Source organism: Lepidothrix coronata, unplaced genomic scaffold (genome assembly GCF_001604755.1).
Source record: "Lepidothrix coronata isolate B3197 unplaced genomic scaffold, Lepidothrix_coronata-1.0 Scaffold103, whole genome shotgun sequence".
Lineage (NCBI taxonomy): Eukaryota > Metazoa > Chordata > Aves > Passeriformes > Pipridae > Lepidothrix > Lepidothrix coronata.
This window is the reverse complement of record NW_016690283.1, coordinates 3,289,431-3,296,650: the sequence shown is the minus strand read 5'-3', so window position 1 is coordinate 3,296,650 and position 7,220 is coordinate 3,289,431. Positions and strand designations below refer to the sequence as shown.

Genomic DNA, 7,220 nt, shown 5'->3' with positions numbered 1-7,220 from the left:
GGAGAATAGTTTTACAGATAGTATTTAGATTCTCAAAGGTAATCTTTATATATTTCACACTATTTGCTGATTTGGACACGTAGCTTGAAATAACGTTCACACCTTGCCATGCTCTAATCAAATAAGAACTAAGGAAAATAAATACTGAGTTGAGAATTTAAAATTTGAATATCCACAATATCATTTAACAAATACTTTGTCAGAGTTTGTTGTAACTTTTAATTCTTTCTGTAAATGTTTTATTCTAGGTACACTTTGTTTATAGTATTGTATCCAATGGGAGTCTCAGGCGAATTACTCACAATATATGCTGCATTACCCTTCGTCAGGCAGTCTGGCTTGTATTCCATTAGTTTACCTAACAAGTACAATTTCTCTTTTGACTACTATACATTCTTGATCCTGGTTATGATCTCTTACATTCCAAGTAAGTATGAATTTGTTAGCTTTTTTAGTATTACTAGCTGTAATGGAAAAGCTAATAATTGTGGGATTAACATACATATAACTGATTTAGGCTGTTGATGACCTTGTTTAATTTTTGTATGGTTCACAAAGGTTGAATGCCTCGTGGAAATTTTAGCTTTTGCTGTTTATGTTCCATCCCCTACTTTGTTGTTCTGCAAACAGACTGTGTAACATAATCTTAGAAACAAGAGGAGAAAAGGCTTTGTGTGGAGGATAGAGAGAGAAAAGAGGCACCAGTTCATATAAAATGACATATATTCTGAAAAAGCAACACTAGAATTGCAAGAAGGGAAACAAATCTGGAAATTTCATTCTTTTGGAAGGGCTTTTTCCTCCCTGCAATCATTTTTCTTTCTGTTGTGTGGGTGTCATCTACTTGTACAGGCAGAGTTAAATATGGCATTTTGCATTTCATTAAAAATGTGATTGCTTTAGCAAAAAATAGATAATACCTGAAGCCTAAGAATCATACCACTTCTTTAAAGTGTAAAAGGCAATAGATAACTTGAGCAAAAAGTGGATAAGCATGTTCTCTTTTAATGGAGAACTAGTGACCTTGGCTGTGTGAATCTGCATCTCACATTGACTTGCAAACCTCGCTTCAAACTTTATTGACTTGAATCTGTTTTCTCTTCAGTCTTTCCTCAGCTGTATTTTCATATGCTACACCAGAGGCGAAAGGTACTCTCCCACACTGAAGAACATAGGAAGTCGGAGTAATTCCAACACTTTTTCAGAACTTTTCAAACATCAAAATGCTGCAGTTTTTCAATACCCAGCACATTTGTAAAGAATATACCAAGATAAGTCAGAGGTAAAAGACCAATAATTTAGCAAGAATAACCAATAAATCTGATTCCACTGAAATCCCAAGTGTAAAACATTGAAATATTTTCAGCTTACAGTGCTTCAGAAAACTTTTAAACTTTATATGGCTTGGCAGTTAACATTTTCCTTAAATGATGTGCTAAATGATTTTCATTTATTATTAAATGCCTGAAGGTTGCAGTATGAGTGATGAAGTTGTACCCACTAAATGCCTGAATTGGGATTATATTACCAATACCTCTTTTTTTTAAGTGCTTGACTGCATGCCAGAAACTGTATGTATTGCTGTGAAAGCAAACAATATGCTCTGGAATATTTCAGGATAATGTCAGAGACTTCAGTGGAGAATGTAATCTGGCCAAAGTGTTTGAATTTAGAAAGGTAGGTTGTGTATTTAAAAGGTGACGGGAACAAGAACAAGAAACCAATTACGGGAAATGAGGGGAATGTAGTTCTTTAGGAATTTAAACAGTACAGTGTCTGACCAGAGTGTGTTCTCTGAAGATCTTGTTTAAGCTGAGTACACAAATGCAAATGTTAATTCAGAGGCTGTAATGCTTATCTGAAACATTAAAACTCCTTTTAATTACTGCATCCCTGGATACTTTTTTACATATTAAAAAAAATTAAAATTAATACTAACTATAATATTTCTAGTGATACCGGTAATGAATCTAAACAAGATAAGGAGGCAAGTCACCAGAAATGTGTGCAGTTCTCCTTTTTTACTTAAATTATCATCTTTATTCAGTGTGGAGGACTGTTTGGTCTGCTGTGGAATTATCTGGGGGCCTTGTTTCTCAGCCTAACTTTAAGTGACTGGTGTGTATCACTGTGGCACATTCAAGCAGGCAGTTCCAGGCACTCAACTTCTGAAGTGTTGCAAAGTCATAAGCTGCTCTTTTGAAAACAGATTATCTCATGTGTTACATGCTGCTTTTGCAGACTGGACAAGCCTTTCGTCATCTGTTCTCTTGGAAGAGTGGAAGAACACAAAGTTATATTTTCCTCGGTGCTTCCTCTGGGTTCTCTGGCTTAGCTTTCCCTTGGGAAGATAAAACAGAGAACAAGAAAGCCTTGTAGTGAGGCAGAAAGCACTAATGCTGTGTGAGCAGTGCCCCAGGTTATTAAGAAACTTTTGACGGGGCCAAAAGGGTAGGGAATGGAAGGGGCAAAGGGAGCAGGGAAATGAACAGATACCCAAGCAAAGGCAAAAGGAAATGTAGGTTATGGCCTTTGCTCTGTTAGGAATTGATAGCCCAATAGTGTTGTGTGAACCCAGTCAGGGTCACTAGACACCACCACGTGGGCTTCTCTGGCTTCCCTCTTATAACATTATGATTTGGTGCATAAATGAGGTGTGACCTGTACCATGCTACCTGCGGTACTGGGCTCGTGCTGTGCCTGCCAGCACCTCCCCCTGGACGTGCTCAACACATCCCAGCTCTCCCCAAACACAGCCAGTAAGTACTGAGGGCACAGGCTTTCTTTTCTAGCACTTGGGAAGAGCTGAATTTACAATTATTTAGGTTTATGCTTGTCAGAGCTATTTTTTTTTAAAAACTTTGCATTTTTCAGTAATTTTCTTTGATTCCATCAAAAGGTCTGAATTTTCCTAATTCTCAGTATATAGCACATTTCCTGTTTAGACACAAACAGGGCTATAATGAGCAGAGAGAGGGTAAGAAACAATAATAATCTTTGCTTCTATTTTAAACACTTTGGAGCCTATTATTGACTATTCAAAAATACAAGAGGCTGTACCAAGGTGGGTGTTGGTCTTTTCTCCCAAGTTACAAGTGATAGGACAAGAGAAAAGTGCCTCATGTTGCACCAGGGAAGGTTTAGATTGGATATTAGGAAAAATTTCTTCATCAGAAGGGTTGTCAAGCACTGGAACAAGCTGTCCAGGGAAGGGGTGGAGTCACCATCCCTGGAGGTATTTAAAAGAAGTGTAGATGTGGTGCTTAAGGACATGGTTTAGTGGGACTTTGCAGTGTTAGGTTGGACTTGATGACCTTGGAGGTCTTTTCCAACCTACACAATTCTGTGATTCTGTTACTGTGGCCATATACAGCCTCAGACTGGTTTTTGGATTCGAAGATGCAACAGTTCAGTTAATTTCTGCATTAGGTTATGTGCTTTGTTGTAGTCCTCTGAGAAATGTTACATTGTACTGAACTGTTTGAAAGTGTAAATTTCCACCTCCGAACAAAACATCTTTTGCTTATACTTGCTGTTAAAGAAAGTGATGTCAGTATTTCTGAAGGATGCCATCTAAAAGATCTGATTTCCTGATGTACTTAGGTTATTGGATATTGTTGATGCTCAGCTCCTGAACTTTCTTAATTTGATTTCTGGGCCCAAATAAAAGATTTGGTTTCAAATTTGTTGGTCCAATTTGGAGGAAAAAAAATGGCTGTGTAATACTCCAATATGAAACAAACTGCTGGCTCTGCTGATGAGAAAGATATAGTCCAGATCTGTGTACAGTACAATCAGATAGCACTGGCACCATGGGAAAGCAGAGCGTGCTGCCGGTAGGGAGGAAATCTGTACAACCAACACCTTTACTGAATAAGCTTTATCACAGAATATTTACTTTAATTGAAAATATTAATTTACCACACAAATGCAAATAAACTGCAGACTTTTAAAAGAAATTGCTTTGCTAGTAAGAAATTTTATCAGCAGAGTTGATTTATAAGTTATATTCTGCAGTATGAACATGCAGTTAGTATGTACAAAAATTCAGCACTTCATCTTGCAGTGCTTTTTCAAGTTTATCTTCCATGGAAATCACTGGAAGGTGATCTTGAGTGAGAACTGTAGTGTGATGCCCTAATCCTCTTTGGGTTGTTCCTATTGACTTTGGTCACACATGTGGGGTTTTTCCTCATAAAATAAGAAATTTCCCCTCATCTGTCACTGAGGCGGTAATGTGATTTGTGTGAACTCTATAACAGAAGCTTTGATTGGTACTGTTTGTCACGAATGTAGAGGGTTTTATTTTCCCCACAGACTATTTACTTAGCTTGCATGTTCTCTATCAGCATATCCAAACCAGCAGGCGTTCTCTGCTTTGGTGTCTCTGTTGTGTGCACTGGTTCAGTTGACAGCACTTTATGTTCTACCCTGCTGGCTTTGTCTGAGTTAGTCACTACCCTCTAAAAGACCAAGGCTCTTACCAGTGTATAGTTTACAACTGGAATTGTAGAAATGTTCATATTGTAAATTACAGTAAGATGCAGGTTACAGTGCAGATAAATTGTAATTTTTCACAATGTGATGTTTCTATTAAAGGCGGGGTTTTTTGTTATCATAATGAAGGTTGACATTTGTGTGGACCAATCTGCAGTGTCATTTGAAAACCTTTTTCAGCTTAAAATTTTCATGAGTATACATCAAATCATGCATTTTGATGTATATGTCAGTGAAATTTGGGTGAAAACTATATACAGTCATTTTTGTATTTTTTTCTATGTTGTGAAGAATAAAATTGTAATTTTATAAGTCTGATTCACTAAGATTATTATAAGTTAAATGTATTTTTTGTATATTTAGGAATCTGATATTACCTGGAGCTCTGAAAGATGAAGCATAGACTTTTTATGCATGGTTGAAAGATATTTCAACTTGATAATGCAGTGAAATGGTTGGTATGCTAAAATACTAGTCTGTGTTGTTGCCTTGTGAAACTGATTCTGTGCTCTCTGCCTGGACTTGGCCTACTGATCAGTGATACTAATTGCTATAATCCAAATAAAATCATTCTGAACAAAATACGTTGTACTGTTACTGTTTAAGGAACAAAAGCAGGTATTTTATAAATGTGAGTTAGGACTGTATTTTTATTCATTTGTATATAACGTGTACCTTGCAATTCACAAGATTTTTTTTAGCATATGTAACTCTGGAGCTCAGGCAAAAGAATTAAAAACTTCATACTGTTATGAAAGCTCTGCCTTTCACTTTCAGAAGAGGTACTCATAACAACACATTAACTGTGTCAGCACTCAGACTTACAGCTTCCTGAAGGATCCTCAATAGAATCTGAGCTCTTTGTTCCCCTGTTGTCATTTGTAGTCTGGATGCTGATGGTTTTCTACAAAAACAAAATCGTTTGAGTATTATAAATATAGTGGAATGCTTAACTAATGCAATGGAATACTTCAGAATTCATCTACTAAATATAATATGTCTGCTACCACGGCAACGTTCTTAGCATTTTTAACACTTCCTGAGAGAGATTTAAAAACTGTGTCTAGATGGCATTAATGCTCATGAATAACGAGTTATAATCCTCTAATAGGAACTGAGTAGTAGTTGCAGAGTGAGTGCTATTATTCTGGCCATATGCTTGTCATAAGATTGCACAACTACAGTGATTTTTTTGTTGATTGCAGCCGGGCTGAACTGATGTTGTCGTGCCCAGCATCAGCACATGTCCTACGCATGATGGCTGTGACTTAGCACTGCTGTGTAATTAAAAACTCCTCTTTGAAATGTTACTCCGTGAGTGGTGGTGCCGAGATCTGTTGGTGCCTTAGAATAACTTCTGCTGGTTGTTTGGGTTTCCTCTTTGCATTTTGAAAACAGTATGTGTGGAAACAGTTCTAGTTCCCTAAGGTAACATTATAAAGTATGACCAGCGTAAGGACTCTGTGTTTGCAAGCAATTTAATATCACAATAGTACATAAGGCTCATCTTAAATAAAGCACTGGCAGTTCTTGACATTAAGACTTGAGGAAGAATCTGTGCTGGTGTGCTGAGTATAAAATAAAAAGATGTGAATATCTGTATGATTCATTTGATATGAACTGAGCATTTCTACAGTTGGGATTGATTGATTCAAACCACCCAACTGCTTGGGACTTTGGCTCAATATCAAGTAGCTTTTAAATTCTGCTTCCCATCTCCTAAACAGATACTCTTCCACACTTGTCAGAAGACTTCTAAAAGTAGTAAGAGAATTAATAAAGCTTCTGAAGGCTACCTTTGAAACAGTTGGAATTTCAGATGTGGGTGGAAAATTTAAAACTTTTAATACTGTTGATCTCTGATCTCCAGAATAATACTTTACAGATGGGAAAGAGCCTAAAGCCCTTTTTATGTCTTCACAAATTAATTGGGCATTAATAGTGTGAGAGGTGTGTTTTTCTCTTTGATGTGCTGACATAGATAATGTGCTAATATTAGGGAAAGAGATGTTCCTGTCAGTATTATATCTTAATTTTTCTAGTGGTTTAAGTAGATGCATATTATTTCAATATTCCACTATAAAAGCATAATTCACAATACATAGAAACACTTCCATGTCTAGTTATACTTGTACAAACTCAGTGTCACAGCAAACTGCCTCTCTGCAGATTAAATTTATTTCATATAGTTTATACATAAGAATTTGACATTGCCTGGTACTACATGAGGATGATATTATTGGGAAAGTCTTTGGTGGAAGTTTTTGCAAAGGCCTATTCAACTGAATTGCATATTCTCCTGTCTTTTTGACTCCTGCTACAGACAGTCTGCACAGTCTTCAGTGAACTGTTATCACTTGCAGCAAGTGTACATTAAAACTTTATTCGAACAGCTGAACTCACAGAATCATATTTACTGTGTAATCTACATTCAGCCTCTTGGGTAATACAGTGGGTTAGTCTCATTCTACAGAGTGATAATCTGAAGAATATATAGACAGAGATAGAGGCATTTCAGGTATCTTCTTTAAAATTAGTTGTAAATTGATGTCAATTTAAAGGTCAGCCCTATGTTTTTTTTCTAGCATGCCTACAGAAAATATCAGTTGTGGAGAGGATATAGGAAGTGGAGAACCTTCCAATCAGCCTAACCCTAGGTTGCTTTTATGAAATCAGTTTGCCTGTTAAAGGTTTCTTTGGGTAAAAGACAACCTCTTCACTTA

The 7,220-nt window shown here is 36.6% G+C and overlaps 1 long non-coding RNA gene across 1 annotated transcript; it reads left to right on the top strand.

Moving 5' to 3' along the window:
* Nucleotides 1–223: 223 nt before the first annotated feature.
* LOC108501552 lies at nt 224–5,079 on the top strand. The gene is made up of 2 exons (XR_001876219.1): nt 224–427; nt 1,106–5,079. It is a non-coding gene; the product is annotated as an uncharacterized LOC108501552 (long non-coding RNA).
* The last annotated feature ends 2,141 nt before the right edge of the window (nt 5,080–7,220 follow it).